The following is a 23,539-nucleotide window of genomic DNA, read 5'->3' as shown; positions in this document are numbered from 1 at the left end:
CTCAACCTGCCTCTGTCTTTTTCTGTTTCCTCACCGTGAGAAGTATTATATGCTGTATGCTCGATTCCACTTTTCAGCGAGGAAGAGCTACTAGAGGACAGTCAGCAGCTACTGCCCAGCCAAGATGTGGAGGAGACATCCGCCGCTTCTTTCGTTAGTCAAACAAGTAGTGATGAGGAGAGTGGTGTGGGAGCTGGTGTTCAGAGCGGTCAGGCTACTGACCTAGAGACGGTTGAGGAGGACATCAGTGATGTGCAGACAGTACTCGATGATAATGATGTAGCTGATCGCACTTGGGAACCGGGTGATGAAGGGGCTTCATCATCAACGGGAGAAGAGGGTGGCAGCTTGTCCATGAGCCAGCGGCGGAGCCAGCAAGTCGCTAGCGTGGGCAAGCATATGCAAAGTCGCCATAAAGTGGCCTTGGAGAACCACGGCTCCGATGTTGTGGTCCAGCCTGCTGCAGTATCACCCACTGGCACGCACCTGGTTTCTGGCAGTCAAGGCTCCACCACCTCAGCCGAAGAGAGCTGTCTGTCCTTCCCATCATCTGCCGGTCCTGATGCTCCTGCTCCTCCTCCTTCTACTCCTTGTCACGCATTCTGTCAGCAATCGATCACTGAAGCGATTGCCAAGAGACAACAGTATGCATGCACTCATCCAACAGCACAGAAGCTGAATGTGCTCCTATCCAAGTTGCTGGCGTTGCAGTCCTTTCCTTTCCAAGTGGTGGACTCTGCACCTTTCAGAGAACTAATAGCTTGTGCCGAGCCAAGGTGGACAGTCCCAAGCCGTCATTTCTTTGCCAAAAAAGCAGTACCAGCCCTGCACAAATATGTAGAACAGAAGGTGGCCCAGTCCTTAATCCTGTCGGTGTCTGCCAAAGTGCACGGCAGCACCGATGTGTGGAGCTGTAACTTCAGTCAGGGACAGTAAATGTCCTTTATGGCCCATTGGGTGAATGTGGTTCCTGCACAGCCACACCAGCACCTTGGCCAGGTGATGCCGCTTCCGCCTTCACGTTGCCACGCCGTTAGTCCAGCGACAATGTCTGCCTCTATCTCCTCATCCTCCACCGTGTCCTCAGCCTCCACTGCAGGAACAATGCACAGTGCCCCTCCAGAATACCACATGTGCAAGGCACGGCGGTGTCACGCTGTTCTGCACCTCGCTTGCCTGGGCGAACTGAGTCACACAGGGGAGGAACTGCTCCATGTCCTTCAGCAAGAAATCGAATCAAGGCTTTCTGCGTGACAACTCAAAATTGGAATCATGGTGAAAACGGGAAGAACATTGTGTCGGTGCTGTGTCAAGGAGGGATGAGCCATGCGCCCTGCATGGCACACATGTTTAATCTGGTTGTCAAGCGGTTCCTGAAGTCTTCCACCCATCTGCAAGACATTCTAAAAATGGCCAGGAAACTTTGCATGCACTTCAGCCACTAGTATACCGCAAAGCACACCCTCCTTGAGCTGCAGCGGCAGAACGGCATCCCTCAACATAGGCTGATATGCAACGTTTACACCCGTTGGAATTCCACCCTCCATATGTTGGACCGACTGTATGAACAGAGAAAGGCAATAAATGATTTCCTGATGATCCAAGCGGACAGGAGTACTCCCCTGTGTAACTTCAATGTCAGCCAGTGGCAGCTCATGCGTGACACCAACCGTTTGCTCAGGCCCTTCGAGGAGGCCACGTTATTTGTCAGTCGCCATTAATATGGGGTGAACAATGTCATTCCACTGCTTCATGTCCTGGAACAGATGCTGGTAAATATGGCTGGTCAGGGGACTGGAGATGTGGCGCCTAGATCTCACGGCCACATGAGCCCTGTGGGGGTTGAACTGGAGGAGGACATTGGAGCACAAGCAATGTGTAGCGATATGGATGGTTTTTCTACACATGGGACAGGAGAAGAGGAGCAAGAGCAGCCAGAAGAGCTACAGGGCGATGAGGAAGACAAGGCAGAGGACCCAGACACACCGTGGCAGTATGCAGTAGAGATGGAGGATGGAGTCCCTCCAAGTCACTTGTGCAAATGGCCCTATGCTTGCACACTTGCTTGGGTAGTGACTGCCGAATTGTCACCATTCGGAAGAGGGATGACTTCTGGCTCTCCACCTTTTTAGACTCTCTCTACCAGTCCAAAAGGGGGGCTTTTTTTACACCTGCTGAGAGGGAGGACAAACTGAACTACTATAGAGACATCCTATGTAGTCAGTTGGCCGCTGCCTATCTGTGCAATTGTCCATCCTCTCGCAGGTCTCACTGGGGGGGCTCTCTGCGCTCAAGTTCCACTGCCATGGCTGCTGGGAGGGGTGGGGTGTCAGGAGCAGTACCAGCTGCATCAACAGCAGCCTGAGTCTACAGTTGCTGATGAGCAGCTTTCTTCACCCGCAGAGTCAAGAAACTATTCACCAGCAGCTAGACGTAGAGCAGAACCTGAACCAGCAGGTGGTGTCATACTTGGAGTGCACCCTGCCAGCTGACATTGAAGATTCCCTTGACTACTGGGCAGCAAAACTGGATTTGGGGCCACAACTGGCCGAGTTTGCCCTGGAAAAGCTGTCCTGCCCGGCCAGTAGTGTGGCCATCGGGTGTTTAGTGTGACGGGGGCCATAGTTACCCCAAGAAGAACTCGCCTGTCCACCCAAAATGTGGAGAGACTGACCTTTGTCAAGATGAATCAGGCGTGGATCAGCCAGGATTTCCACCCACCAATTCCTAATGCATCAGACTAGATCATCCATGGTGCAACACCAACACTTTGACAAAAGAGACTGGTTTCTTCTGGTTACCTGCCTCAGCAACTATTCTGATGCTGCCACCTCCCTGATGCCACACATCTGATGCCAAGTGCTCCGTCTTACACCCACCATCTTCAGTGGGTACTGGTATTGCCACCCACCTTCACACTATGTCACATTGCCACTCTATGGTGTTCTGTTGCTGCCGCCACCTCCACACTCTGTTATTGTGCCACTCTGCGGCCTCCTGATGCTGCCACCACCTATATAACCTGTGGTTGGACCACTCTGTGGTCTCCTCATGCTGCTTTCACCTCACCACTATGTCACTTTGCCACTCTGTGTTCTCCTCATGCTGCTACCACCTCCACACTGTCACGTGCCTGGGGTGCCAACAGGGAACTCCGGGACATCATACGAGCTGGACAAGGCAAAACAGGCCAGGACGACGGAACACAAAACCATACAAAGGAACCAAGACACGTGACAATGACAATAATAGAAGACCTCTATGTACTGAGCCAGATTAGTGGGTGAGAACCCACTGCGCCACTAACAATACTCTGGAGTGGCATAACTAAGCAACACCAGGTCTTCAATAGCCTCTCTGGTGGTGAGGATAGACTTAAGCCACGGTAGTTGCCAGGGGCTTCTCCAGAGCGTAAACCAAGTTAGTGGCAGTAGGAGCCGGCAGCAAGGAGATACCATACAAAGTACCGACAGTACATGAGTAAGGCATGGAATGTGTAGGAAGGTACAAGGGGTCGTCATTGATGGTAGGTATGTGTCACCGAGGTTCCTGGCCCCGGTGAAGTAAGAGCCAGTATTTTCATGTGTCAGTGACAGCTAATGCTGATTGACACTTTTGCTATTTAGTATGGCTGTAAATAGCTGATCTGGGATGGCTCTTATTGGGAGTAGTCAAAGTGCTGGGTGGGTGACTGGTCCCCACGTTCCAGGCCAGGTTTTGACAGCGCCTGGCTATCCTTATAAAGGCAGCTGGGCTCAGCAGCAGGGAACGCCCTGTGTGTTGTGATCTGAGCCCCCTGCTGATCTGAAAAGCTGAGACCCGTGTGTTGGGAGAGCAACCACCTAAAGCCTGCATTTAGACTGCTGGAGGCAGAACTGCCGACAAGGTGAAATTTTTTGTTATGCATGAACTTTCTACTCGGTGTGAACAAACACCAGCCCTGCAAAGTTTTTTATTTGACCTTATGTGTGAATAAACACAGACATTTGAATTACAAACTTGTACTTTGCCTCTTCCGAAGGCGGACATGGACTGAGAAGAACAGAAGCAGACATGAACGGAATACCAGAAGCAGTAAGGACTGCCAGACAATAACAGGAACATGGAACAGACATGAACAGGAACAGATGCAGATCAGCTCTGCTAGGCTATCCAGACGCAGATAAGCTCTGCTAGGCTATCAGATGCAGTTACGCACTGCTAGGCGAACATGGACAAGACGCAGTTACGCACTTCTAGGCGAACAAATACAGGACAGAAACAAGGCATGATACAAGACATGGTATAAAGCATGGACAAGGCATAGTAAGGTACAGGACAGGGACAAGGCATAGTATTGTACAGGAAAGGACAAGGCATAGCATGGTACAGGACAGAAGACAACAATGCTGAACCAGGCGGCACATACCGAGACATAGATGGCCGGACCCTTTGGCTCAGCAGCAAAGGGCAAAACCTGGCAAGGCAAACATAGACAGACCTGAAAAGCATAAGGGTGAAACACCCTCAAGACATGACAAAGACAGACTGACTAAGACTGACCTCACTACTCCACGCTCAAAGGCAGAAATATCAGTCTAACGAGCGCACCTGAAAGGACACACCCAGGAACTGAACCGGGGAGGTTAACCCCAGCAGAACCAAAATGGGGAGGTACCAAATCAGGTGAGGGATAACCAGAAACTTCAGCCACCTAGCTGTGATACAGGACATTGCCCCTAGCAACCAGCATACACGGAACACCGCAGCAAGTAAACAAGAGCGCAACAGACCTGAATACCCACAGGGACACAATACAGCCAAAGGGCAAAACCTGGCAAGGCAAACATAGACAGATCTGAAAAGCATAAGGGTGAAACACCCACAAGACATGACAAAGACAGACTGACTAAGACTGACCTCACTACTCCACGCTCAAAGGCAGAAATAGCAGTCTAACGAGTGCACCTGAAAGGACACACCCAGGAACTGAACCGGGGAGGTTAACCCCAGCATAACCAAAACAGGGAGGTACCAAATCAGGTCAGGGGTAACCAGAAACTGCAGCCAACTAGCTGTGATACAGGACATTGCCCCTAGCAACTAGCATACACGGAACACCGCAGCAAGTACGCAAGAGCGCAACAGACTTGAATACCCACAGGAAGACAATATAGCCTAAGGGGGGTACACGCACACACACGGGCAGGAACACACAAGATAACACAGCCAGAATGTGGCTAAAAGCAACCAGCTTACACAGAATCACCCACAGCCAGTACGCAAAAGGCGTGCAGCCAGCCAGCACGGCAAACCACGTCACTGTGAACCGCACCGTGACACACACTATGTCACCTTGCCATTCTGTGCCATCCTGATGCTGCCGCCATCACTTCCACACTATGTCACCTTGCCACTCTGTGGCCTCCTGATGCTGCTGCCACCTCCACACTCTGTCATAGTGCCACTCTGCGGCCTTTACTGATGTTGCTGCCACCTACAGACTCTGTGATTGTCATGCTGCTTCCACCTCACCACTATGTCACCTTGCCACTCTGTGGCCTCCTGATGCTGTCGCCACCTCCACACTATGTCACCTTGCCATTTTGTGGTCTCCTCATGCTGCTGTCACCTCCACACGATGTCACCTTGCCACTCTGTGGCCTCCTTATGCTGCCGCCACCTCCACACTCTGTCATAGTGCCACTCTGCAGCCTCCTGATGCTGCTGCCACCTACAAACTCTATGATTCGGCCACTCTGTGGCCTCATCATGCTGCCTCCACCTCCACACTCTGTCATTGTGCCACTCTGTGACATCCTGATGTTGCCACCACCTACAGACTCTGTGATTGGGCCACTCTGTGGTCTCCTCATGCTGCTTACACCTCACCACTATGTCACCTTGCTACTCTGTGGTCTCCTCATGCTGCTGCCACCTCCACACTGATACATGTCGGGGGTTCCAACGGGGACCTCCAGGATGTCATACGAGCTGGACAAGGCAGAACAGGCCAAGGACGATGGAACACAAAACCATACAAAGGAACCAAGACATGTGACAATGACAATAATAGAAGACCTCAATGTACTGAACCAGATCAGTGGGTGAGAATTATGTTTCTTTGCCACTCTGTGGCCTCTTGATGCTGCCGCCATCTCAACACTATGTCACAGGGCCACTCTGTGGACTTCTCATGCTGTTCCCACCCTGCCCACCTCATGATTGGGCCACTATTTAGCCTTTTTGGCTTGGCTGACATCATCATTTATTTGACTGTTTGAGAAAGGCTCACCTTATGAGCCAAAACGCGTCACAGTTGTTCTTCATGTGACAAATAAAAAAGAGGATGATATCGCATTCAGTGAGTGCCGGTCTTGTCTTTTATACCCTCTCCACTCTGTCGGGGGGCTCTACATGCATAAGCGTTTAATAGAACAGATTCTGTAGACATCTATGTGGAATCAGCTGATGATGGTGTAAAAGGAGTGCACTTCTTCTTGGCGCTAACATCGACCTGTAAGGCTGAGGTCATGCTTGATTATTTTGGTCAGTTTTGGCCCCATGATTGCTCAAATAAGTAAAATGTGCAGTGATTCTAAGAGCGACGCCTGTCATTTGCATGTCATATGGACTCACAGTATTATTTCACTACCAAAGCAGACTCCCTATGCGTGTTACTGCAAGCCACAGTGTTCTACACCACTATAAAGGCTCTATGCAGCCAGGAAATTGTCACGACCATGGTCATGGTCGTGACTCCTAAACCGCAGGCTGTTGCCTGCGGTCTCGTGTGGTTGTTTCAACCACAGGTGAGGGCCGCTTGTATGTTGCCTCACTTGTGGTTGCCGTTGGCAACATGTTCTTATAATGTATGTGGCAGTATAGCAGCCTGATCTGGTGTTAGGCAGCTAGCTGTAAAGTGCATGCGGTTGCACCAGGCACCTGTGTTTGTATGTGTGCACTTTTGTTGTTTTGGTGTGCACAGGATTTATGTTATGAGTACACTTCCCCTTTAAGTTGCGGTCTTCCCTTCCCTGGGTTGAGAAGGGTTAATTCCCTTCCTAGACTGTGAGCACTGGGTATGTCTGTGTGGGTGTGGCTACTTGGGCTTATATAGCCTCTGCTGAGAGCAGTAGTCAGAGGGGTACTTCAGCCATGGTCTGCTGGAGTCATCCTCCTACCTAATACCATCTGCCAGTGTGGGCCACCCTTGTGGTCATAAGCTAATGTTATGAGATGTTTATACGTTAAATTGATGTTGTATTCCTTTTGTTATTTAATGTAGCTATGGATCTGGGTTCCTGTGTGTGTGTATGTGTGTTGGCTGTGTCCATTTAAGTATGGTGTGGACATCAGCGTGTCAGCACAGGGATCCAGTCAGCAAGGCTGTGGCAGGTAGGTGGAACTAAAGCAGTTCACGTGCCATATCCATAGGTCTGTTTTTGTACCCCTTTTCCTTGCAGCTTGGCCAGTGAGACTCCTGTTCCTCCGTGTCCAGGAGGAACGGGCTGTCTACCCAGCTCCTAGCTCAGGGATCGGCGGAGGGTCAGTAGGGATCCGAGGTTCCTGAGAAAGAGCCCTCCTACCTTCAAGGTAGGCTCATGCAGCTAGGAGTCAGGGTCAGATTAGGGAAGCTCTAGGATGTGACCTGCTCCCTATTTCTGTCGTCCTGGCCGAGCAGCCACTAACATCTTCTGGCATCGCACGGCTGAGGGTTTCCCCCATCCTCAGCCGTGACAGAAATAGATGTTTTTTAACGTAATTCGCCACAAATAAATTCGGATCGAACCAAATTTTTCCCAAAAAATTTGTCGAACCAGTGAATCGAATTTTTAAAAAATTTGCTCATTTTTAGTAACATAGTAACATAGTTTATAAGGCTGAAAAAAAGACATCTGTCCATCCAGTTCAGTCAGTTATCCTGCAAGTTGATCCAGAGGAAGGCAAAAAAAAAACTGTGAGGTAGAATCCAATTTTCCCCACTTTAGGGGAAGAAAATTCCTTCCCGACTCCAATTAGGCAGTCAGATAACTCTCTGGATCAGCAACCCCTTTCTAGTAGCTATAACTTGTAATATTATTACACTCCTATAATACAGCCAGGCCCCTCTTGAAGTTTTTTAGTGAACTCACCATCACCACCTCCTCAGGCAGAGAGTTCCATAGTCTCAATGCTCTTACTGTAAAGAACCCTCTTCTATGTTTATGTACAAACCTTCTTTCCTCCAGACACAGAGGATGTCCCCTCATCACAGTCTCTGTATTGACCCCTGAAATATTTATACATAGTTATGAGATCTCCTCTGAGTCGTCTTTTTTCTAAAGTGAATAACCCTAATTCTGATAATCTTTCAGGGTGCTGTAGTGCCCCCATTACAGTTATTACTTTAGTTGCCCTCCTCTGAACCCTCCCCAGCTCTGCTATGTCTGCCTTGTTCACAGGAGCCCAGAACTATACACAGTACTCCATGTGTGGTCTGACTAGTGATTTGTAAAGTGGCAGGACTATGCTCTCTTCAAAAAAGGGGGTCATCCCAATGTACAGGTGCACGCTGCCATGGCTAGAAACACAAAGAAAAAAAAGACAATGCAACAGTACTCTGCAAACACAAGTACACTATTGCCCTAATTATAGAAAACATTCTGGTGCTAATCCTACGCTTATTTTGCAAATTTGAGATTCTTGGCAAATACCTTTTGTACAAAATTATTTGGGCCCGTCTGCCAAACGTCAAGGTGATCTCTATAAGATGGGAACCTAACACTAAGTACTATGTGCCAAAATGGCCGCCATAACATTCAGGAAGTACAAGTTCCACATGCATGCTGGGTCCACTCTGCTTTTTACCATTTTTGGTGCCATAACGGCCTCCATTAAATCCAGTGATGCAGGTACCAACATTCATGCTGAGCCCACTCTATACCTCTCCTGGTTCCAAATGGCTTCCAATAAATACAATGAGAGCAGGCTACAGCTTTATACTTACTCTAATTAAAATCAGCCTATGGGGCAGAAAGGCTAGTTAGGGGGGTGCAAGACCAACTGGAGTCAGCCACACCTCCAGCTCCAGTACAACTGCAAAAAAAAGGACTATGTTCTCATAATGGGCATCTATGCCCCTTTTGATGCAATCCATTATCTTATTGGCCTTGGCAGCAGCTGCCTGACACTGGTTTCTATAGCTTAGTTTGCTGTTCACTAAAATTCCTCGGTCCTTTTTCCATGTCAGTGTTACCAAGTGTTTTACTATTTAGTATGTACTGGTGACTGGTGATTTCATCTACCACTTCTCTGCCCAAGCCTGCAATCTATCCAGATCCATCTGTAGCAGTATATTGTCCTCTTCCGTGTTAATCACTTTACACAGTTTAGTGTCATCTGCAAAATATTATATTTCAGTTAACTTAAATGGATCCTGCCATCCATATCAGAACCCCAAAAAATAAAGTGTACAGTCTTTCAATGTCAAAATAAACATACCTCTAATTCCATTTCAATTCAAAAGCACTGAAAGTATTTCTGCAGTCCTTATCTAGATGACAAAGTGAAACTGAAGGATACAATTGACTAAACAGGTGCTGTACCAGTCCAGAACGCAGTGTTCACTGTATAACTTATTTAAAAAATTAAATACAACAGGGTCTTTAACAATTAATATGGGAGTGAAGGAATAAGTATTGTTTTGTGAAGCATCTGGTGAAAATATCAAGATAATTAAAAGGGTTTTCCCATCTCAGACAATGGGGGCATATTGCTAGGATATGCCCCCATTGTCTGATAGGTGTGGGTCCCACCACGGGGACCCGCACCTACAATGAGAACGGAGCTAGGAAATGAACGGAGGGCATGCGCAGCCGCCCTCCATTCATTTATATAGGGCAGCTGAAAATCTGCCCCATAGAAATGAATGGGAGCATGGGCCGCGCATGCACGGTGCGCTCCCATTCACTTCTATGGGAGCAGCGCTTGTTGGTGGACAGACCCCGGGAAATCCGGGGTCCTCCAGCCACAGCGCTCCCCACTTCGTTCTCGTTGTAGGTGCGGAGATGGGAATACCCCTTTAAACATTTGAGTATTTCACCTATAACAGTGACAGGCACAGGACCCCTACACCAGTGAAAGGTATAATGTCCACTTAAAAGTGAAAGACACATTGCTATAATCTTCTCCCATAACAGTGATTGTCACTTTGCCAACCTGGCCCTGTGCAAGGGATATCAAATACAATCTGTGCCCTTAAAGAAAGCTGTTACAGATCCGGCATTGGGGGCTCAAACAATTAGAGATAACTACAGGAAGAAAGTTATTTGTCCTGCAGGTGCAACCTAACTACTTCAAAACATTTATCACACCAAATGCTTTAAGGTAAAGTTATTAAGCAGTGGAAGACTTTTATCTTTCCCTTTACAATACATTTATCTGTACACATGAAAGTTCATTACATTCGTACCTCAACTCAATGTCAGTGCCAGGACAACTAACATAAATTAAAATTACCTATGTGTTGTCATTATTTTTGTGTAACCTATAGTGAAAATAATTCCTGTCCCAGGTTTACAGATTTTTTTTTCTTTCACTTTTTTTTTAGACTTTGCATATGAAAAATAGGTCTGCTGTTTACCTGAAACTTTCCAAATTGCTAAAATTGTTCTGCAGCTGACATGTGATTCTCACAGAGTATTTTGTGCAGAGAAAAAGTTAGCCTGAAGACAAATCTTGTAGTTCTCAAAGCTGCAAAGACAGAATGATGACAAATTGTATAAATATTTGCAAATTGTCCAAATGATATCCCACATCTATGCACAGAGAATACAAAGAAGAATACAATGACATACCTCACTCATTTAGACTGTCCATTGCATATAAAGTTGAGGCAGCTCTATTTTGCTGCAATAAATATATTTCCACTTAATTGTTTGAATGTATCCTTTAAAACAACTTCATTAACCATAATTACATCAACCTGTATAAGGGACAATTTGTACATAATGGTTAAGATTCAAGATACAATAAAAAATGCTGTCAAACATTGCGTAACAGTTCAGAAATTTGGCACAAATTTGGGGAAAGCAGACTCCTGCAAAACTGACTTTAAAAATGTTCTCCATGGTAATTGTCTCCCATTACACAAGTATTTTGTCAATACAACTGATAATAATAAGGTACATTTGAATGACTGTTTTAATGATTATCATTATGGTCTTATGGTTATGGAGAATATATCTACAATGTATACAGGGAGTGCAGAATTATTAGGCAAGTTGTATTTTTGAGGATTAATTTTATTATTGAACAACAACCATGTTCTCAATAAACCCAAAAAACTCATTAATATCAAAGCTGAATATTTTTGGAAGTAGTTTTTAGTTTGTTTTTAGTTTTAGCTATTTTAGGGGGATATCTGTGTGTGCAGGTGACTATTACTGTGCATAATTATTAGGCAACTTAACAAAAACAAATATATACCCATTTCAATTATTTATTTTTACCAGTGAAACCAATATAACATCTCAACATTCACAAATATACATTTCTGACATTCAAAAACAAAACAAAAACAAATCAGTGACCAATATAGCCACCTTTCTTTGCAAGGACACTCAAAAGCCTGCCATCCATGGATTCTGTCAGTGTTTTGATCTGTTCACCATCAACATTGCGTGCAGCAGCAACCACAGCCTCCCAGACACTGTTCAGAGAGGTGTACTGTTTTCCCTCCTTGTAAATCTCACATTTGATGATGGACCACAGGTTCTCAATGGGGTTCAGATCAGGTGAACAAGGAGGCCATGTCATTAGATTTTCTTCTTTTATAGCCTTTCTTGCCAGCCACGCTGTGGAGTACTTGGACGCGTGTGATGGAGCATTGTCCTGCATGAAAATCATGTTTTTCTTGAAGGATGCAGACTTCTTCCTGTACCACTGCTTGAAGAAGGTGTCTTCCAGAAACTGGCAGTAGGACTGGGAGTTGAGCTTGACTCCACCCTCAACCCGAAAAGGCCCCACAAGCTCATCTTTGATGATACCAGCCCAAACCAGTACTTCACCTCCACCTTGCTGGCGTCTGAGTCGGACTGGAGCTCTCTGCCCTTTACCAATCCAGCCACGGGCCCATCCATCTGGCCCATCAAGACTCACTCTCATTTCATCAGTCCATAAAACCTTAGAAAAATCAGTCTTGAGATATTTCTTGGCCCAGTCTTGACGTTTCAGCTTGTGTGTCTTGTTCAGTGGTGGTCGTCTTTCATTCTTTCTTACCTTGGCCATGTCTCTGAGTATTGCACACCTTGTGCTTTTGGGCACTCCAGTGATGTTGCAGCTCTGAAATAGGGCCAAACTGGTGGCAAGTGGCATCTTGGCAGCTGCACGCTTGACTTTTCTCAGTTCATGGGCAGTTATTTTGCGTCTTGGTTTTTCCACACGCTTCTTGCGACCCTGTTGACTATTTTGAATGAAACGCTTGATTGTTCGATGATCACGCTTCAGAAGCTTTGCAATTTTAAGAGTGCTGCATCCCTCTGCAAGATATATCACTATTTTTGACTTTTCTGAGCCTGTCAAGTCCTTCTTTTGACCCATTTTGCCAAAGGAAAGGAAGTTGCCTAATAATTATGCACACCTAATATAGGGTGTTGATGTCATTAGACCACACCCCTTCTCATTACAGAGATGCACATCACCTAATATGCTTAATTGGTAGTAGGCTTTCGAGCCTATACAGCTTGGAGTAAGACAACATGCATAAAGAGGATGATGTGGTCAAAATACTCATTTGCCTAATAATTCTGCACGCAGTGTAGTGACAAATAAAAGGTAAAGCAAAAACTTCTCTTTCAACCTATTAAATCTGTTCATAAACTGCTATAAAAAGTACATACTGTATAAGACAGCAATATCTAGTTTAGGATGGTACATATTAATTTTAGTTTTACTTGTCCAAATTAATTTTTTTCTGTAACTCCCCCCTACCCCCTGAACACCAAAATGCTATATATATATATATATATATATATATATATATATATATATATATACACACACACTGCCTGTCCCAAAAAAAAGTCTCCACCTGGATTTAACTAAGCAAATAGGTATTAGCCTCCTATTGGATAATTACTGCATTTATTACCCCAACTGGTGCAATGAGTTGCTTCTCATTTCTTAAACAACCATGTTGAAAGACACATCTCGTGGTCGTGGAAAAGATGTTAGTCTGGTTGAGAAGGGTCAAATCATTGGCATGCATCAATCAGAGAAAACATCTAAGGAGATTGCAGAAACTACTAAAATTGGGTTAAGAACTGTCCAACGCATTATTAAAAACTGGAAGGATAGTGGAGACCCATCGTATTTGAGGAAGAAATGTGGCGAAAAATAAAATCCTGAATGATCGTGACCTGCAATCATTTAAACGTTTGTTGAAATCAAATCGAAGAAAAACAACAGTAGAACTCAAGGCTATGTTTAATAGTGAAAGTAAGAGCATTTCCACATGCACAATGCAAAGGGAACTCAAGGGATTGGGATTGAACAGCTGTGTAGCCGTAAGAAAAACACTAATCAGTGAGGCAAACCAGAAAAAAAGGATTCAAGTTGCTAGGGAGCATAAAGATTGGACTCTGGAGAAATGGAAGAAGGTCATGTGGTCTGATGAGTCCAGATTTATCCTGTTCCAGAGTCATGGGCTCATCAAGGTAAGAAGAGAGGCATATTACGTGATGCACCCATCATGCCTAGTGCCTACTGTACAAGCCTGTGGGGGCAGTGATATGATCTGGGGTTGCTGCAGATGGTCAGGTCTAGGTTCAGCAACTGTATGTGCTCCAATAATGAGGTCAACTGACTACCTGAACATACTGAATGACCAGGTTATTCCATCAATGAATTTTTTCTTCCCTGATGGCATGGGCATATTCCAAGATGACAATGCCAGGATTCATTGGGCTCAAATTGTGAAAGAGTGGTTCAGGGAGCATGAGACATCATTTTCACTCATGGATTGGCCACCACAGAGTCCAGACCTTAACCCCATTGAGAATATTTTCTTTTTTTGGTGGCGACTTTTTTTTTTTGGACAGGCAGTGTATATTCTCCCATTATAAAAAAACCCTTAACCCCATTGAGAATATTTGGGATGTGCTAGAGAAGGCTTTGCACAGCAGTCAGACTCTACCATCATCAATGCAAGATCTTGGTGAAAAATTAATGCAACACTGGATGGAAATAAATCTTGTGACATTGCAGAAGCTTATTGAAACAATGCGCAAATGCATACCGTAATGAAAGCTAAAGGTGGTCCAACAAAATATTAGACAGTGTGACCTTTATTTTTTGGTGGCGACTTTATTTTTGGACAGGCAGTGTATGTGTATATATATATATATATATATATATATATATATATGCACATCCAATTTGAGGAATACACTTTTCAGTTTGTTTATTTGCTATCAAATAAATAACAATACAATCTATTTGAGGCAATGGGAAATGAAACAACCTTATTAATTGCTCTTTTAGGCCTTGGAAGTCAAGATGGAAACCACAAAACTTGTATGAACAGGTGGCCTCAACTTGAGGTCATTAATTACAAAGCTCAAGAATTTCACTCAAGTACCCATTCAGCATTAAGAGGTCACACAGATTCACACAAAAGAAACACACATGTATCAGTACTTAAAGAAGAAACTGAGCACAGAAGGAACCTGTTTGAAAAGAATTTGGGAAACGTATGTGATGATGTATATTTTTTAAACGCCACCATTTAAAAATATGATATGGTGTAATGCTTTTTTACCATTAAGCAACTTGATATAACATCAAGTTAACACCCAAGCAGCTGAGAACCATTCCCTGACCATGTTTCAAGTACTGCTTTTAAGCGTGTTGTAATCATTACATTTAGGACCGCATTACGTCTGTCAAACTGTTAGTTGTAATGAGTTCAACAGCAGTCTATCCCTACAAATACACAGCTGGAATTTGTCACACACCTCTATTAGACAGCCTGTATGTACAATTAGCTTATTAATTTATGGCCAGTGATGATTTCTAGACACCAGAAACCTACCAGCTATTTAACTAGTTAAATATAATGGCTCCATTTTTGTTGCAAAAGCTTTCTGTAACTTTCAGAAAAAGTCTATAGCCAATAAATGAAATGGCCTACTTTTTAAAAATAAATATCTAATAACTTCTAATATCTATTAAGTCAATTCTTCTTCTTCTAAAAGCCTCATAAACATAGAGCCTATATGGTGGAGGCATGGAATCTCTATAGATCTGTTGTATGTACTACACCACACGCCATCATACAGTGCCTCCATAAAACACTACAGTACATTGGGAACTCAGCTTTATGCGGAGCTCATTTTTTGGGACCAGTTACTTCTGACTAGAGATGGCCTTGCGGTTCTCCTGGCGGTCATTTCGCGGCAAACTTTGCTTGTTCGTGGGTCGCCGAACATGCGAACATATGGCGATGTCCACCGGCGCCATATTCTTTTGTATTGTGCCGAACTTTGACCCATGACACATCCATCAGGTGGGACAGGACAGCCAATTGAGACTTTTCAGCACATGGACACACCCCCTACCCTATAAATAAACCCGATCTGGCAACCATTGCACATTCTGTTTTTTTGCCAGTGTAGGGAGAGGTTGCTGTGTAGAGCAAGGACAGACTGTTAGAGACACCAAACCCTTGCTAATAGGGCCACAAAAGTCCTTTTAAGGACTGGTATATGTGTGCTATCGATAGTTGTGACATACTGAGGGGTTTAAGACACTTATAATATACTTTCTAACATAGAAAGTATATTATAGTGCATTTGTATTGTGCAGCAGTTATGTGCGGTTCTGCTGCGATACTGCAGCTAGAGGGACAAACGCTATTGGAATAATTAATTGCAACTGGTGTGATATACCTTTTGCCCCCCAAAAACAAACTGATTGAGGGGTGTGATATACCTATAATATATCTTCTAACATAAAAAGTATATTATAGTGCATTTGTATTGTGCAGCAGTTGTGTGCGGTTCTGCTGAGATACCGCAGCTAGATAGAGAGACAAACGCTATTGGAATAACTAATTGCAACTGGTGTGATATATCTGTTGCCCCCCAAAAAACTGATTAAGGGTTGCGATATACTTGCTTCCACAAAATACTGATTGAAGGGTTTGATATACCTGCTTCTACAAAATGCTGATTGAGGGGTGTGATACAACGGCTTTCACAAAATATTGATTGAGGGGTATGATACAATGGCTTCCACAAAATATTGATTGAGGACTGAGATATACCGGCTTCCACCAAATATTGATTAAGGGGTTTGATATACCAGCTTCCAGAAAATACTCATTAAGGGGGGTTCTATATACCTGTTTCCACAAAATACTGATAGAGGGTATTGATATACCAGCTTCTACCAAATATAGATTGAAGCCTGCGATACACCTTCTTCCACCAAATATTGATTAAGGGGTTTGATACACCAGCTTCCAGCAAATACTCATTAAGGGGTTCTATATAACTGTTTCTACAAAATACTGATAGAGAGGATTGATATACCTGCTTCCACCAAATATTGATTGAGGCCTGCGATATACCAACTTCCACAAATACTGCTCTTCTATAGGGACTTTGTCATAGGGTCATTTTGAAAATGACAGGCAGAGGAAGAGGCAGGCCATTCCGCAGGGGTCGTAGGGGTCGGGCAGGTGCACCAGGCAGGAGCCTTAGTGGGAAGTTAGAGAAGGTGCTTGCAATTACCCTCCTTATCCTCTGCTGTGTGCACCCCCAAAGACACCACCACCATAGCCCCTCCACTCAAATCAGAGGAATTATTTTCCTATCCATTCCCAGACCCTACCAATGCGCAGCCATTCTTGGCATTAGATCAGGAAGAGGAGGTAGCAACGGCCGCCACCCAACGGTCTGACGACAGTACCCAGATCAGCCCAAGGACGGAAGTCCCCGCTGTTGTTGCCTACTCTGAGATCTCTAATGTCAGTGGTGGTGAAGGTGACGATGATGATGTGTCGATGGATGTCACGTGGGTGCCCACAAGAGAGGAAGAGGAGGGGAGTTCAGAGGGAGAGACAGAGCAGCAGATAGGGGGTAGAAGGAGGAGAAGCAGGCAGAACTCGCAGTGCACAGGAGGCTAAAAGCAGACTGCAAATGTATCTGGAGCAAGCCATCCACCATGCACGGTCACATCTGGCGCTCCCAGGATACCGGCGCATGGCTCCGCAGTGTGGACTTTTTTTAAAGTGTCAGCTGCTGACAATAGTGTTGCCATCTGCAGACTGTGCTGTCAACGCATAAGTCGCGGTACACTCAACAATCACCTAGGGACGACCGCATTAAGAAGGCACCTGACCTCCCATTGCCGAGCCCAGTGGAAGCAACACCATCAGAACCCACAAAGCCACACTCCCGACGGTCCACACCCTGCCTCTTCTCCTTCTCCTATCTTCTCCTATTTGTCCTCCACTTCACCTTCCACCGTGCCGCCGTCGCGTTCATCTGGCAAAAGGCAGGCTTCCGTGGCCCAAATGGTCGCATGTAAAAAGTTGATGACGCTGGATAACCCTCTTGCCCAACAGCTGACCGCTGGCTTGTTGGAACTGCTAGCCTGCCAACTACTGCCATATAAACTGGTGGACTTAGAGGCCTTTAGAAAATTTGCGGCCATTGGCACACCGCAATGGAAGGTCCCCGGAATGAAATATTTCTCCCAGAAGGGCATCCCAGAGCCATGTTCAGAGGCAAGTGAATGTATCTCTGGCACACAGTGTAAGTGTCATGATACATCTGACCACAATCACGTGGTCTAGCAAATAGTGATGAGGCAGGGGTCATATTCGAATTCGCAATATTTCACAAATATTTTGTAGAATATTCGCAGAATAGAAATTCGTTAGGAGTAGTGTTGATTGTGAATTTTCGTAATGCGAATTTTCGTAATGAGAATCAATGAGATTGTGAAAACTCAGATCCGATTGTATATTGTAACCCCCAGGCGTTCCCATGGTGACGGGGACGCTTGTCGGGGAGGAGTATGCCAAAGTGAAACAACTGTACAGATTTAAAAAAAAAAAAGATGAATATTCTGAAAAAAGAATATATTTGATATAGTGCTATATATTTGTTTTTTAGAATATTCGTAATATTCTAAAACAAGAATATAAAGCAATATAGCGAATATTTGAGATTTTTTTTTAATCAGTACACATGATCCCTCCCTGCTTCTAGCTTGTGGGCCAATGAGAAGGCTGCAATATCTTTGATTTTAGGAGTAGTGTTGATTGCGAATTTTCGTAATGCAAATTTTTGTAATGAGAATCGATTGCGAATTTTCGTAATGCGATTCTCATTACAAAAATTTGCATTACGAAAATTCGCAATCAACACTACTCCTAAAGTAGCAGGGAGGGATCATGTGTGCTGATGAAAAAAAAAATCTTGAATATTCGAAATTACGAATATATATCACTATACAGTGGCGGAAATAATTATTTGACCCCTCACTGATTTTGTAAGTTTGTCCAATGACAAAGAAATGAAAAGTCTCAGAACAGTATCATTTCAATGGTAGGTTTATTGTAACAGTGGCAGATAGCACATCAAAAGGAAAATCGAAAAAATAACTTTAAATAAAAGATAGCAACTGATTTGCATTTCATTGAGTGAAATAAGTATTTGAACCCTCTAACAAAAAAAGACTTAATACTTGGTGGAAAAACCCTTGTTTGCAAGCACAGAGGTCAAACGTTTCTTGTAATTGATGACCAAGTTTGCGCACATTTTAGGAGGAATGTTGGTCCACTCCTCTTTGCAGATCATCTCTAAATCCCTAAGGTTTCGAGGCTGTCTCTGTGCAACTCTGAGCTTGAGCTCCCTCCATAGGTTTTCGATTGGATTAAGGTCCGGAGACTGACTAGGCCACTCCATGACCTTAATGTGCTTCTTCTTGAGCCACTCCTTTGTTGCCTTTGCTGTATGTTTTGGGTCATTGTCGTGCTGGAACACCCATCCACGACCCATTTTCAGTTTCCTGGCAGAGGGAAGGAGGTTGTCGCTCAGGATTTCACGATACATGGCTCCGTCCATTTTCCCGTTTATGCGAATAAGTTGTCCTGTGCCCTTAGCAGAAAAACACCCCCAAAGCAAAATGTTTCCACCCCCATGCTTGACGGTGGGGACGGTGTTTTGGGGGTCATAGGCAGCATTTTTCTTCCTCCAAACACAGCGAGTTGAGTTAATGCCAAAGAGCTCTATTTTGGTCTCATCAGACCACAGCACCTTCTCCCAGTCACTCTCTGAATCATTCAGGTGTTCATTGGCAAACTTCAGACGGGCCTGCACATGTGCCTTCCTGAGCAGGGGGACCTTGCGAGCCCTGCAGGATTTTAATCCATTGCGGTGTAATGTGTTTCCAATGGTTTTCTTGGTGACTGTGGTCCCTGCTAATTTGAGGTCATTAACTAACTCCTCCCGTGTAGTTCTAGGATGCTTTTTCACCTTTCTCAGAACCATTGACACCCCACGAGGTGAGATCTTGCGTGGAGCCCCAGAGCGAGGTCGATTGATGGTCATTTTGTGCTCCTTCCATTTTCGAACAATCGCACCAACAGTTGTCACCTTCTCTCCCAGCTTCTTGCTAATGGTTTTGTAGCCCATTCCAGCCTTGTGCAGGTCTACAATTTTGTCTCTGACATCCTTGGACAGCTCTTTGGTCTTTCCCATGTTGGAGAGTTTGGAGTCTGCTTGATTGATTGATTCTGTGGACAGGTGTCTTTTATACAGGTGACTAGTTAAGACAGGTGTCCTTAATGAGGGTGACTAATTGAGTAGAAGTGTCTAACCACTCTGTGGGAGCCAGAACTCTTAATGGTTGGTAGGGGTTCAAATACTTATTTCACTCAATGAAATGCAAATCAGTTGCTATCTTTTATTTAAAGTTATTTTTTCGATTTTCCTTTTGATGTGCTATCTGCCACTGTTACAATAAACCTACCATTGAAATGATACTGTTCTGAGACTTTTCATTTCTTTGTCATTGGACAAACTTACAAAATCAGTGAGGGGTCAAATAATTATTTCCGCCACTGTATTTTAAATATTCGCGAATTCTCAAAGTGCCAATATTCGCAATAAAAATTCGCAATTCGAATATTCGTGATCAACACTACTAGCAAACATGGACAGGGAAGGTACATAACTTTTACTGCCCACTGGGTGAACATTCTGACGGCTGTCAAGCATGTAACCCGTGTCACCCGTGTGGATTTGGTGTTACCGCCACGGATTTCATGCAGGCCTGCCTCTTCTTCTTCTCCTCCTACTCCATCCTCTGTCTCCTCCTCAGCTGACTCCTCCTTTTCAGCTGCACCCCTTCCCAGCTCCCCAGAACCTATTTGACATGCCAGGTGAGACGTTGCCATTCTGTGCTGCGGCTGTTGTGCCTGGAAGCCAACAGCCATACCGATCCTGCAATGCTTTCAGCTGTGCGGTCACAGGTCGATCAGTAGCTAACCCCGCTCAATTTGACAGTTGGTAAAGTAGTGTGCGACAACAGTGCCAATCTGCTGAGCACGCTGAAACAGGGCAAAATGACACACCTGCTTCCACACGTTTTGAACTTAGTTGAGCAGCGATTCGTTGCCAAATACCCCAGGGGCCAGAATGTCTTGCAGCAGGCCAGGGAAATCTCTGGCCATTTTAGAAGTTCTTACACGGCCATGGCTCGCCTTGCTGATGTTCAGCGCCAACACCAACTGTCCGTCAGAAGTCTGATTTGTGACAGCCGGACGCGCTGGATCTCCACCTTGTATATGCTTGATAGGCTACTCCAGCAGGAGTATGCCGTTAATGACTACCTGTACAAACTCTGCAGCAGGACAGGTTCTGGGGAGCTTGGTTTATTTTCACCGCGCCAGGTGAATCATTGCATTGTGTCATTAATCAAACCGTCGAGGTGCAGGAGCTGGAAGATGAGGATGTCGCATTGCTGAATGAATTCTGAGGGGAGGCTACTCCATCTGTACGGCATACATATTAGGACATCGTCAGACATCATCCACAACTCCATTCTCCATCAGGCAAAACTCCCTCCTACCTCAGACTTTAGACAAAACTCTGTCCTCCCTCATCCAAAACTCCATCAGACCTCAGACAAAACTCCGTCCTCCCTCATCCAAAACTCCGTCCTCCCTCAGACATCAGCCAAAACTCCATCAGACCTCAGACATCAGCCAAAACTCCGTCGTCCCTCATCCAAAACTCTGTCGTCCCTCATCCAAAACTCAGTCGTCCCTCAGCCAAAACTCCGTCGTCCCTCAGCCAAAACTTCGTCGTCCCTCAGCCAAAACTCTGTCGTCCCTCAGCCAAAACTTTGTCGTCCCTCAGCCAAAACTCCGTCAGACATCAGCCAAAACTCCGTCAGACATCAGCCAAAACTCCGTCAGACATCAGCCAAAACTCCGTCAGACATCAGCCAAAACTCCGTCAGACATCAGCCAAAACTCCGTCAGACATCAGCCAAAACTCCGTCAGACATCAGCCAAAACTTCGTCAGACATCAGCCAAAACTCCGTCAGACATCAGCCAAAACTCCGTCAGACATCAGCCAAAACTCCGTCCTCCCTAACTCAAAATATGCCCTATTACACACACTCTTCACCAGACAGAGCTGCTAGCTGCTGGAGAGGCAAAGGACCTGTGATGATGTCATGACCATGTGATGAGTCACGTGTGTGGGAGGGGTCAGATGTGCACAGCAGATGGTAGAGTGTACAGAACTGTAGCCATCAAATAGAGCTCTGTACTAGAGATGTGTGTGTAACCTGCATGTAGCAGTGTTGTGTACTGTGTAGGAGAGCTGTCTGTGAAACCTGCATGTAGCAGAGCTGTATGTGTAACCTGCATGTATTAGAGCTGTATGTGTAACCTGCATGTAGCAGTGCTGTGTACTGTGTAGCAGAGCTGTATGTGTAACCTGCATGTAGCAGAGCTGTATATGTACCCTGCATGTAGCAGAGCTGTGTACTGTGTAGCAGAGCTGTATGTGTAACCTGCATGTAGCAGAGCTGTATGTGTAACCTGCATGTAGCAGAGCTGTATGTGTAACCTGCATGTAGCAGTGCTGTGTACTGTGTAGCAGAGCTGTATGTGTAACCTGCATGTAGCAGTGCTGTGTACTGTGTAGCAGAGCTGTATGTGTATAACCTGCATGTAGCAGAGCTGTGTACTGTGTAGCAGAGCTGTATGTGTAACCTGCATGTAGCAGAGCTGTATGTGTAACCTGCATGTAGTAGAGCTGTATGTGTAACCTGCATGTAGCAGTGCTGTGTACTGTGTAGCAGAGCTGTATGTGTAACCTGCATGTAGCAGAGCTGTGTACTGTGTTGCAGAGCTGTATGTGTAACCTGCATTTAGCAGAGCTGTATGTGTAACCTACATGTAGCAGAGCTGTGTACTGTGTAGCAGATCTGTATGTGTAACCTGCATGTAGCAGTGCTGTGTACTGTGTAGCAGAGCTGTATGTGTAACCTGCATGTAGCAGAGCTGTGTACTGTGTAGCAGAGCTGTATGTGTAACCTGCATGTAGCAGAGCTGTGTACTGTGTAGCATATCTGTATGTGTACCCTGCATGTAGCAGAGCTGTGTACTGTGTAGCAGAGCTGTATGTGTAACCTGCATGTAGCAGAGCTGTGTACTGTGTAGCAGAGCTGTATGTGTAACCTGCATGTAGCAGAGCTGTGTACTATGTAGCAGAGCTGTATGTGTATAACCTGCATGTAGCAGAGCTGTGTACTGTGTATATAGACCAGTGTGTCTAACCGCATGTAGCAGGGCTGTGTACTGTGTTACAGAGATGTGTGTGTAACCTGGGAACTATAAAAAAGTGTAAAAAAAAAAAAACATAAAAATTCAGATCACCCCCCTTTTCCCAAAATTAAAATAAAAGAACTAAAAAAATACACATCATGGGTTTCGCAATGTGTAAAAACACCCATTGTATAAAAATATATTCCCCATAAGGCAAACAGCAAAACAGAAAAAAAAAGAGTCCAAATGTCCGATTCGCCGTTTTTGGTCGCTTCATTTGCTACAAAAATTTAAATAAAAAGTGATTAAAAAGTCTTAAACACCCCAGAATGGTATCAGTGAAAAGTTCAGATTGCCCCGCAAAAAAGGAGCCCCCACCCAGCTCCGTACACATAATTACAAAAAAGTTATAGGGCTCAAAATATGGCGACAAAAAAATAAATCTGATTTTTATTTTATTTTTTTATCACTATTAAAACGCAAGAAAAACTATACATATAAGGCATCGCCGGATTCGATCTGATGTGTAGAATAAAAGTAACCAGTCAGTTTTATCGCACATCGAATGTCGTAAATAAAAATCCCGTAAAACTGTGGAATTGCTTTTTTTTTTTCAACAAGAAGAATGGGCAGTTTTACCATCTGAGAAAATAAAGAGCCTCATCCACAACTACCACAAAAGACTTCAAGCTGTCATTGATGTTAAAGGGGGCAATACATGG

This window comes from Bufo bufo, chromosome 3 (assembly GCF_905171765.1).
Source record: "Bufo bufo chromosome 3, aBufBuf1.1, whole genome shotgun sequence".
In the NCBI taxonomy this organism is placed as follows: Eukaryota; Metazoa; Chordata; class Amphibia; order Anura; family Bufonidae; genus Bufo; species Bufo bufo.
This window is presented reverse-complemented; position numbering follows the sequence as displayed.